The sequence below is a fragment of the Hemiscyllium ocellatum genome, chromosome 14, assembly GCF_020745735.1.
Source record: "Hemiscyllium ocellatum isolate sHemOce1 chromosome 14, sHemOce1.pat.X.cur, whole genome shotgun sequence".
In the NCBI taxonomy this organism is placed as follows: Eukaryota; Metazoa; Chordata; class Chondrichthyes; order Orectolobiformes; family Hemiscylliidae; genus Hemiscyllium; species Hemiscyllium ocellatum.
In genome coordinates, this window is record NC_083414.1 from 54,084,645 (window position 1) to 54,096,598 (window position 11,954).

The window sequence follows — 11,954 nt, forward strand, 5'->3', positions numbered from 1 at the left end:
GGGGGCATAAGTTCAAATCCCATGATAGCAGCTGATTGGAATCTAAATTAAATTACTAAGGCAGGCTTAAATTGCAGTGTTTTTGAAATTACTTCATTGAATTATGTTTTTAATAACTGGAATTTAAGTTAGTTTCATGTCGTCATTACCATTGGTTAGCAGTGAAAAAAAAGATTCATCACAGTTCTTTCGGGAAGAAAGTCTGCCATCTTTGCTTGGTCTACATGTGGCTCTAGGCTTACAGCAATGATGTTCACTCTCAACTGCTGTCTGAAATGGTCTAGCATGCCCCTTAACTAGATCAAAATACAACAGGATTAGTTAAAAAGAAATAAAAAATTCACCTTTCAACCCTGCAAAGTCTTCCTTACAAGCATCTGCGGGCTTGCGTCAAAATTGGGAGAGCTCTCCCAAATAGTAATCAAGGAACAGATTGACATATTCAAGCTTATGGAATCATATGTTGCAGCCTATGTCTCAGGCATCGCCATCATCATCCCTCGGTATATTCTATCCTGTGAGCACCACAGAGCCACCCAACACAAATAGTGTGGTGTGTAGACAGGAAGGAGTTGGCTCCTGACATTATCCTGGTTGTAGTACTCAAGTCATGTGCTCTTCCTACCATTTCACTTCTTCATTTTCTCCCAGCTCCATCTATCTGAACAACTTAGAACATTGCCCTTATTGTGTCCATAAAAAGTAACATTGATTCCAGCTCCCACCAATTATCATGCTTTTACATCAAACATGGACACAGACCCTCTTGCTAATTATCACATATTACCCTCCCTCAACTGATAACTTCTCAAAATGTTGAACAACTTTTGGAACGTTTTAAATGCTAAGGGTAGCAATCATGTTGCAGCATGCTGATTGGGAAACTTTTACGTTCAGCTCAGTAGTAGCTCAATAGCACCACTACCAAGTTGACTGAATCCTACTGATGTGGTGGTGAAGGAACTAATAAGAGTGAAAAACTGACTGGTTCTTGTCCTGCCAGAGCATACCTAGAAACTTAAAACTGAGCATCCAGGAGGCATTGTGGGCCATCAGCAGTAGAATTATATTCAGATTCAATCTTTCTTCTTATGCCCGTCATATTCAACTTCCATAATACCATTAAGCCAAGTAATCAACTGATATTCAACAAAGAGAGCAGCAGGGCTGAAAAGAATAAATTGTCACCATGGTAAAGGTACAACGCAGGACTATTTGCACACAGTGAAAGTGGTGTGCAATAGAGTTAATTAGTGCAATACCAATGGATGAGATCGAGTGGTTCCCCATCATCCCATCGTGAATGGTAATGGGTAATGAAAGAACAAACTGGAGGAGGCAGATCAACAAAGATGTCTATCCTTAATGCTGGGGTGCCCAGCATATTATGATGAAGGTTAAGCTGAAGCATTTGCAAAATTCCTCAACCATGATTAACAGCAGTCACTGGGTACTGCAAAAACTGTTGACTCCTGACATTATCCTGGTTGTAGTATCCAAGTCATGTGCTCTTCCTACCATTCTACTTCTTCACTTTCTCCCAGTTCCATCTATCTGAACAACTTAGAGCATTGCCCTTATTGTGTTCATAAAAAAGTAGCACAATTCTCATCTTGTCAATCAGTCTACTCTTGTTTATCAGCAAAGTGACAGGAGGTGTCATTGAAAGTGTTACCAAGTGGCACGTGCTCAGAAATAATCTGCTCACATATGTTCAGTTTGGATTTTGTCAGTGTCACACAACTCCTGATCTCATTGTGTTGTGTCATCATAGTCTAACCAGACCATAGGGCAACTCTCTCATGGTGGTGATTTAACCTGAGGGCCACCAGACTTCAGGTGAGGGAAGAGAGGTTGAAAAGGAGAGTCCTTTGTGGTAATCTCAAACAGGTCCTGATCTCACGATAGGCTTGTTTCAGACATGGACAAAGGAGCTACAATTCAGAGGTGAAGTCAGAGTGACTATCACTGATGTCAAGACAACATTTGACTGAGCATGGTCTCAAGCAGTTTAGCAAAACTGCGGCCAAAGGGAATCAGAGGAAACTGCTTCAAGTCCTGTCTGACAGAAAGAAAAATGGTTATGGTTGTTGAAGGTGAAGTATGCCAGTCCCATGAATTCACTTCAAGTCTTCATCAGATTACTGTCTTAGGCGCCACCATTTTTAGTTGTTTCTTCACTGACTGGTGAGTGTGTAGTGTTCAATACCATCCAGAATTCTTCAGGTACTGAAGCATTACATCTCCATTTGTAAAAAAAAAACTTGGACCTCAATCAAGCCTGGCTTAATTAGAAATGCATAACATTCTTGCTATATAATGACCATCTCCAGTAGGACAGAATCTTACCATCGAGACATTCAATAGCATTACTATCGATGAATGTATCCATTTGTTTTTTCCCATTGGCTAAAAACCGATCTGCAGGAGTAATATACAACAGTTGGTTAGGGGTTGGAAATCTACGGTAACTCAGGCACTTCTTGATTCCTCAAATCTTTTTCACCATTTACAAAGAACAGTGAAGAGTGTAATAGAAATCTTTACACTTGCCCGGAAGAGAATTGATCCAATAACACTCAAGGACTCAAGATAAAGTTGTCCGCTTGATCAGCACTCCATCCATCAACTTAAGCATTCATACCTCCACCACTTATGCACATAGCCGAATTATCTCCAGATGTACTACAGAATTTCAGCAAGAGTCTTTCCAAATCTGAACTCTCTACCACCTGGAAGAACAAAGACAATATATCAGTGGAAATTCCACAATCTGCAAGTTCTCCTCCAATTCAGAAGCCATCCTATTGGGAACTTGATTACCTCTTTGGAACTTTGTCACTGGGTTGGGATATCTGGTCAGCATGGATGGATGGAACTGAAGGATTTGCTTCCATGCTGGACATCTCTGTAACTCTAACATGCACTAGATGGACTGCAGTAGTTTGAGACAGCTCCAGGGCAATTAGGAATGGACAACAAATGTCAATCCTCATGCAATAATTTTAAAATGACAGTGTGCAACATGGGATAATGCAGGAATTACAATATAAATAGATGTTGCTAAATGATGCTGCCAGCAGTAACACAATACAACAGAAACAAGTACACATCAGATGTAAACATTGCAATGCTTTCTTCTGGTGTCTCTTTCATTTTTTTTCACACATTAAGGCAGACTCCAGTAGGAGTCAGCAGCTAGCAACTTGGGCTCAGGAATCTGAGGGCATAGAGAATCAAAGCCAAAAATCTAGTATTTTCACAATCTCCTGGAAAAACACAATATTCACTGAACTGTGCCAAATATTTAATTGAATTGCATATTTATAAGGATCTCCACAAAGCCTCCATAAAAATATTGAACAAATTGGAGCTGGTAAATTTTCTTGCCATCAGGCATGTTCTAAATTAATAAATTTACATTCATAATATAATTGAACAAATCTGTCACAAAATGATTAGAAAGCTAATTTGTTCTGAAGGCTATTTTGTTGGAAAAAAAACAGACCCCATAACGAATCAGGGCCATAAAATAATATTCTGTATATATTCAAAAAATATTCCCTTCAAAACTGCCCTAAAGGGAGCTGTGTATGTGAATTGAAAGTGTAAAGCTATTTTCATGGGGATTCAGGAAAGCGCGTCTGGTCTGTACAAAATTGCTTGAAGTTAAATTTATGAAGGAATTCGGTGTAACATAGCATAAAATGCAAACATGAAATGATGCTAACGTACCTCAAATTAGCAGTACATTTATAACACATTCAGAATCAGCAACTGATTTGTTGAAAAGTACTTGCGTCTCAGCACCAGCTGAAGGCACTTCTTCACTGCTATCTTCCAACCAGTTACTGAAGTTGGGTTCCAACTAATAACAATACTGGGCTACTGTCTGGATAGAAATTAATTTCCCCACTTAGATACACAAGGGACCTTTCAGAAAATAGCAAAGTAGAGTCCTGATTGGCAAAACATCGGTTTGATGCTGGTTTATAACATGTTTATAACATAGAGGCTTTGTACCTTTTATGAATGAGTACAATTGTACAATTGTGCCCTCGATTTTCATACAGATGCTATTGTCGGCTCATACCTGGTCCAGAACAACATCCTGAACACAAGTGGTGGGCAGAGAAAATCCTGGTCTGCTTAACATCTATTCATTATTCTTACTCTTGTTCCTGCAAACAACAAGAATTAACTTTTCCAATATTATGAATATTTCAAACAAAATAGCAGCACAAGAACACTTGATGTAAAATTTACAGTTCAACTCGTGGAAATTAAAAAAAAACAAGTAAAATGAATGGATCAAGCCAGTCTGAAAATGATGCAACAAATAGTGTGATTTGCTTCTAAAACTGATGAATGTTAATGAAGGGCACTTTACGAGCATTAATATGAGAATAATGTCTGGATGTCTGAATTATGCCATCAGGATCAAATCTTATCATAACTAGCTATAAAACACAACAGGATTAAATTTCATGGTGTTTTATAGAAACCAGCATCACTTTTTATTTTTTTTCTTAATTTTGTATGGTTTGAAACAATGATTTAAAGTTAAGCACTGAACTTTGAAGAACAGCTAGTTTTAAAAGACAGATGTTTCCTTTTAGGAACTAGCTTCGAAAATAATATAACTCAAATGACTGATCTGAGGACATTGTAGATGAAGCAGCACTGAGTTGCCACTGTGCACAGGCTGGCAGCTGATTGGATGTTGAACTGACAAATCAAGAGAGAACTGGTGCTAAAAAAAGAGAACTAGTTCTAACTGGGTTTTCAGTAAGAGGCAGTGTGATTTGTGGAGGTTTCTGGAGTCTGCGCTGTTTTGTTTAACTCTCTCTTTCTGGTTTCTCTTCAGTTATCAAACTGTTGAATGTTCTGAGAAACAATCCAGGTCTATACTAAACAAATAAGCATTTCTAGTACTCTGCTGGAATTGTTTGCACTAACGAGTAGCTTTGGATTTCATGCAGGATACAAAATTCTACTCACCTGTGAACAACTCATTGTCCAACAATTTCATGACAGCCTGGTATCCATTATTAGAAACTATATGTTTAACTGGCAACTTAGAGTTCTTTTGTTTTATTTTTTAAATTTACCATTTATCTGGTTCTGTCTGTCTATGAGTGGGGTTTTATGAACAAAGAAAATTGGGCTTTAGATCGTAGATACCAATACCGTGTTGTATATCTGTGTCTCGACTAAAGTTACATTATTTATAGTAAATTGTTATTTTTTATTTCAGTTATAAACTTGGTGCCCAAGATCTATCATTCACAAAATCTGGTGAAGAACATTGTGCAGTTTGGAGGTTCATTGAACATGTTAATTTCACTGTGTTGCAAATTCAGTGATACGAAGGCTGATTTGGTTCAGCTCAGAAATCCAGCATGTTAGCTCTCCATCCTCCACTTGCTTTGGTCACAAAATGTTCAATAATTGAATTTGCGTTTCTTTTTAATTCTGTGCTCAGTCTTGTGCTTAGCTCAAACTTTTTCTTGCCATCCACAATTAAGTTCTCCCTCAACTCCAGAAAGGTTCTTGACCAACGACACATAGCTATTTATTTTCATTGAATCTGCTCCAGTTTTCTTCATGATCTTGTTACATGACCCCATGTTACATGTATCTGTGTATCCATAAGATACGGTATATGAGTGGATATGCTGCTGGGGAAGATGACAGATCCATAATTGATGACTTCATAATTTCATAACAGTAAACTGTCAAGCAGAATTTCAAAAAGTCACAAAAAAACCATAAAAATGTTTGCTTTTCAAAAATGTATCTGAGAGATTAGTATAGGTGCCAAATTCAATTTGCAAGGGCAAGAACATGCCACTACAATCCATATCCCAGTCTCTAAATATGTGATTAATTCTTCAAGTCACCTGAGAGGGGTGGCAATGAATTCTGCATCAACCACACCCTAAGGATGAATTAAAAAAATCACGCAACTCTACTCAACTATTCCATGCCCCTATATCCCTCAGTCTAATACATATATGGCCAAAGATATTTCCTATTAACGTCTTCAGCAGTTCTTGTATAAGTTCGATGGACCATTCCCTGGAAATGCAGAAGAAATGGAATAAAATTTTGTTTCTTCTATTGAAAGCAATCAACAGAACTTCTTCAGAATGTGAATGAATTTAAAGTTAACAGTTTCAAAGACAAAAGTGTGGCAAAGGACAAAATGTCCATTGACATTAAATTTTGATGAGATTCACCATTCAAGATGTGTGAATATGGTATGGGAATGTGAGAATTATACACCCAGAGGCATTGTAATCCAAAAAGTGCAGTCAACAATCAACATTGAATGTTCTTGATTAAACCTAATTAAAATGATTAGGCAAACCTTCAGAGTTTAAAACAAATAAAATCTGAAATAAATTCAGTTTTATTAGAACAGGCCAAAACATATCTTCTGAATGTGATTTCAGATATATTATTGTGCTTTACTGGACTAATGAGATCCTAATTAGGTATAGCGTAGGGCCAGGGCAGGACACAGTCCAATGAGCAAAACATTATACACACTGGGCAAATTAGGTTGAGAATTCACAGCATGCATTTTGCATGTGTTATTTTCAGTCATGGAGGACAAGAATCATGGACTGCAAACCTTGATTTTGCCTTCGCCCAGCATTCTTGATGCATGCATGCATCCATCTTGGGCATTAGATCATTTAATTTTACAGCCATGCTGAGAGGTTGGCATAATGCCACCTGCAAAACACCAGCAAAATAATTACCCTTTATTTATCCAACTCCGTACTATCAGGTCCTTGCAGTTTCTGCAAGAGTCAACAGCAATTCTCATTTAAATGCCATTTCAAAAGGGAAAGCAACATTTATTGGGCAGTCAATTAAATATGCACTTCACCCACCTTCATGCTGAATGCTTGCATGACTTACAAATTCAGGAGAACACCTTGATTTAGGAGTCAAAGTAGATGCCTATGAAGGTTTGATTTTACCTGGTGATAAATATGAACAACATCAATGATTTCATGGGCAGTATAAGGAACTAATTCAGCTGCAGTTAAATATAGGTTTCTAAATTTTAAATGAAAAGATGGTCTAAGAGCTTAATTAATTAAACTGAATTGCTTAGAAAATTGACGACAGTAAATCAGAAGTGCTGTATGAACTATCACAAATGTATTTACTGGTAAAACACTTGGATCTCATTAAAAATATTCAACACAGCATTGGCACTAATACTTTGTGCCAAGAACGGGAAATGACTTACGATTAAGCAGATAACATCACACATTGCTTCTTGAAGGGATAATGAAGCAAAGATGGATGTCGAGCCTGAAATGGACACTGAGATTATAAGATTGGTCAAGGAAATAACTTCCAAGTAAGGTGCAAAACAAAATGCTGGAGCACATAGAAACTTAGCAAGACAAGTTATTAGAATGTTGGAGAGCACATAAAACTACAGAGCTACGGAGCAGTATGTCTATAAAAGAACTTTAATTTTTGGATCTTGAGGGAATGAGACCAATGTAGGTCAGGGAACACAGTAGAAATAGGTGTTTCGGACTTGACGCGAGATACAGAAACAGAGGGCTGAATTTCACCAGGAATTGGCTCATGGTGATTTTGGCAAGGGTCTTAAGTGGTTGCTTTCTGCAAGCCTGAGCAAATTTTCTCATTCTATTTTTTACAGCACACCTGTACATCCTATTGCGATGCCACCCCACACACAGCATCTTCCCTTAGGGACGAAGTGCTTGCCACTGCCAGGTCCTCGCAGAATTCCCAGCACTGGCACCTTTTAGTGCCCAACTCTTCATCCAGTCATGTGCTGATGTCGAAGAGTCACCCTTCATAATGAATGCAGTGGAGGAGAAACAAGAATCTTTCTTAGCATACAAATGCGACACAGCTGACAGCTCACTTCTGGTACAATTACACATTCGTAAATGAATCGCTACACAGGTTAGCCTTCCTTAGAGTCATCCCATCCTTGAATCTGGGCTAAGAAAGTGCAACTCTTTTTCGAAAGCTTGGTGTAGCCGAACCTCTTTCTAGGTGAAAGTGAGGATGCTGGAGATTAGAGTCAATAATGGAGTAGCGCTGGAAAAGCATAGCAGGTCAGGCAGCATCCGAGGAGCAGGAATCCTGATGGAGGGCTGCTGCCCGAAACATCAACCTTCCTGCTCCTTGGATGCTGTTTGACCTGCTGCGCTTTTCCAACACCACTCAAATCTTGACCCTAACATCTTCCTACCATTCTTCACAGGCATATCAGATACTGGAAACCTTCCAAAAGCTTGGAAAACAAATACTTTTATTCAGCAACAGCAAAGCAATGACAAAATAAACAACAAAAAAAGCTGCATTTACTTCTGGGAATAGGCAGGAACTGCTGACCTTTCCACAGCAACAACAGGTCACTGGATGATCATTGTGCCCAGCTAACATCGATTGGTACTGTATGTGAATTCAGTCCAGTCTGGCTTGTTGCACCTGACACTGCAGTGCTGTATCATATTCAAGTGGCTCAATGCCTTCCCTTTCATCCTTGGAAGATCTCCCAGCTCTCCAGAGTCCATCAGAGCACTCCTTTGCCTACTCCAGCTGTACAGTGCACTGCGCGCAAGGATTACACATCACACTCTGCCGAGGATGTACTGCAACATTGCCCAGACCAATCTACATACTGGCACCTCACCTTCAGCTTCATGATGACACTGGTTTAAGGATGGGCTGGATTATATTTATGCTTAGCATCAGTAAGCAGCTTCAGGCACAGATTCATCAGCCATGGTTGCAGAGAGCTTCCTCAATCTTCCAGTAACTATCCTTGTGAGGCATCTGGCCCTTGAAACAAAGCTGGAACATTAGCGTTCTCAGAAATATAGGCAACATGACAGTTTCAAGGGTAGACTTCTGAAGGTGTGTTACTGGTGATCAAACATGGCCTGTATATGGAAGGAATTCCTGTTCATAAAGTCAGCTGCTCTTAATGTGATATGGTGCTCTTAATGTGATGTGATGTGTGTACAGTCTATAGCCCCCTGCATCTGGTGGAAGCCAGCTATGTTGTCAAAACCTACTACCCAAGTATTCAGTGAAGGTCTTGCCATGGGGATTTGAGGTGAAACGGTGTGATTTGACACAAAGTGTATTACTAACAGTCTTGAAACTTATGTGGGGGGTGAGGTCTGCGAGATCCCACACAGAATCCCAATGGAGACTTGAAAACATCTATTTGCATTGATACAGCTCTCACTTTGATAGGCACTAGGAACAGGATGGCCACCTATGCCCCCTTCAGGTCACAAGTCCTGCTCTAACAGCCAACATATTTCTGTGCCAGTGCCCCAGAATAATGCAGCAACATGGCCCCTCGCTCATCTGGAGACAATGACTTTGAAGACAATGGATTCCGGGCTTCCTGCACGACCTTCACATTTTGAAGGGGCTTTCAGCTTCAATGTTTTGATGTGGAGGCTGTTTGGCAGCTGCTGGAGATTGCTGTTGGCCCTGGGCTTCCTGACACATCGGTCCTCTTCCATATTTCTGTGTTTTTCATAGCAACAAAGATCAAACAATGCCACTCATGGCATGTAGCTGGCATGGCCAACCCTCTCTTGCATATACAACCCCAGAAACCTGCCCTTAGATATAGCCCACTTAAACATACTCTTTCAGTCACCATTCACTTGGTATTAGATTGACATCTTAATTTCAAGAAGAGGTTGAATATATGATTGGGATAAAGTGGATCAAAAGATGGGGGGGGAGCAGGAATAGACTACAAGTCATTCTGCTATAATATGCATTTTGTCAACGCAAAATCACTGCAACGCGATTGATGCATTGGGGGCACTGTTTTCAAAATGCAACCTTTTAAAACGTGCGTTGGTTATAATGCAATTGCATCGCTAACACTTTAAGCGCTGTTTCTAAAGTGCAATCTTTCTATAATGTTGGGTTGCACAAGAACACAATAATCGTGTGGAACAACTTGCTTTGAGTTAGATAATCATCTATGATCATTCTGAAAGTGAAAAGTGAAATGTTGTAATCCTGCTCCTATTTTCTATCTTGCTGAATTTCAGTGCATCACACAGCAACACATTCCCCACCTCCGGACAGATACCTACTGATGAGCATTATGGGCAGCCAAAGTATCTGTGCTAAAGAACACATCAAGACTGCAATACTGATAGTCTTTAGCTCGAATTGAAGCTAACACACGCGACAAAGCATGGCGAGACAGGGTAGTTGCAAGCATGCAGGTTGAGACAAAAGAAGAAAGCATGAAGGCAGCAAACAAGCTGCCCTGAGATGCAGTCTATTGTAACTGTGAGCTATGCGCCTGTCTCTCCATGCATAGTGCCCTTGGAGCAGCCTTTCAATGTTAGTTACTGGTGTAGCCTGAATTACAGGACTCAACATTCGAAGTGAATTGAAGAAGTTCCATGAAGAGCCTGAGGAGTTGGTAATTATTAGATGCCAATGTCCATTGACTGGAGTGGCTGGTGCTCATGGATCATATCTTAGATGCTATTGTGTGGTGACCAACATGAAGGTCCTTGATAGCCAGTGGTGAGCTGAAGTTGCTAGGTCTCCACTCTGACATCCATTTCAAGAATTCTCAATGTTCAGTTTGCTTGTTGCCAGTAATCAGATGGAAGTTGCATATTAATGAGGCTAGATGTGCAGTTCATTGAGTTGTTAACAAGCAACAATTGCCCTGAATAAGTAACTGACCACTGCTGAGCAGAATCTCATCTTGACCACCTCCGGACTTACTTAAAAATGCTATGAGTTGTTCCCAATGTCAGGATAGGTCTGGACCTCTGTTTCAAATGTGCTACATTTCCTGCGCTCTACCTATGTCCACCCATCCCTACCTCACCACCCCTGTACCCCATCCCCTTTATCTGCAGCTCCTCTGTCCTGAAGAAGAGTTGACTTCTCTACCACTCGATGCTGCCTGGCTTGCTGTGTTCTTCCAGCCTCTTGCTTATCTACCTTGGATTCCTGCATCTGCAGTTATTTTGTTTCTAATATTTCATGCCTTAGTCCACATTGTTCATGCCCCTGGAAGATTCTGTCCATAATGTCAGAGGTCAATGCTAAGAATGTAGCCTCAATTAAGTGTATGTAGTGCAGGAAGAGACTTAATGATCTTATGTAAAATTCAAAGTAAGACATGGTTGCTAAGGGTTATGGCATCATTAGTTTGATTCACCGGGAAGTTTTGTGGCACAGTTAGTGGTATCTCAACCTCTGAGATACCCTTTGTTTGAGTCCCACCCTAAAGGTTAATGACCATGGAAGGTGCATTCACAACATGGCTAAATATTTCTAGTATACTACAGCAAGTGTTAAAATTGGGGGAGTCTCTTAGCTGGCCATGCTTTATTTAGATTAACATCTGGTAACAAGGTAGAGCTCTGTTCCAGAAAATCTACCTGTGGAGACCAGCGAAACCACATGGTTTGTCTACCATATGAATTACCAAATGCAGGAAAGTCTCCAAGTCGAAGGCTTGTCCACTGCTCAATTCACAAACCAACATACCAATTTCTCTTCGCTCTATCACAATGAGCACTCACTGATGTGCTTCACTACACACTCAACATTTAGTCACTGTCAAGTTTGAGTCTAGACATCACAGATCACATACACTAGTGAGCTTTAAACTATGGGAGCCATCTCTTTCTTACAGTTAAGCTCAGTGCAGTCGCAGGAATGATTAGAGAGAAGAGACATACATGCATTCTTTCATATCCATTGTGGAGCTAGTACTGACTATTATGGCAAAGTACACTGCTGACATTTTCCTCCTCCATTTTCAAGCAGCTTTGCCTACTCTGAATGACCTCTGCTCATTCTCCCAGTTTTGTCTAAGATAAATCCCAATTTGGCTATCCAAGAAAGAACTGCCAGAGCACACACAATTAATG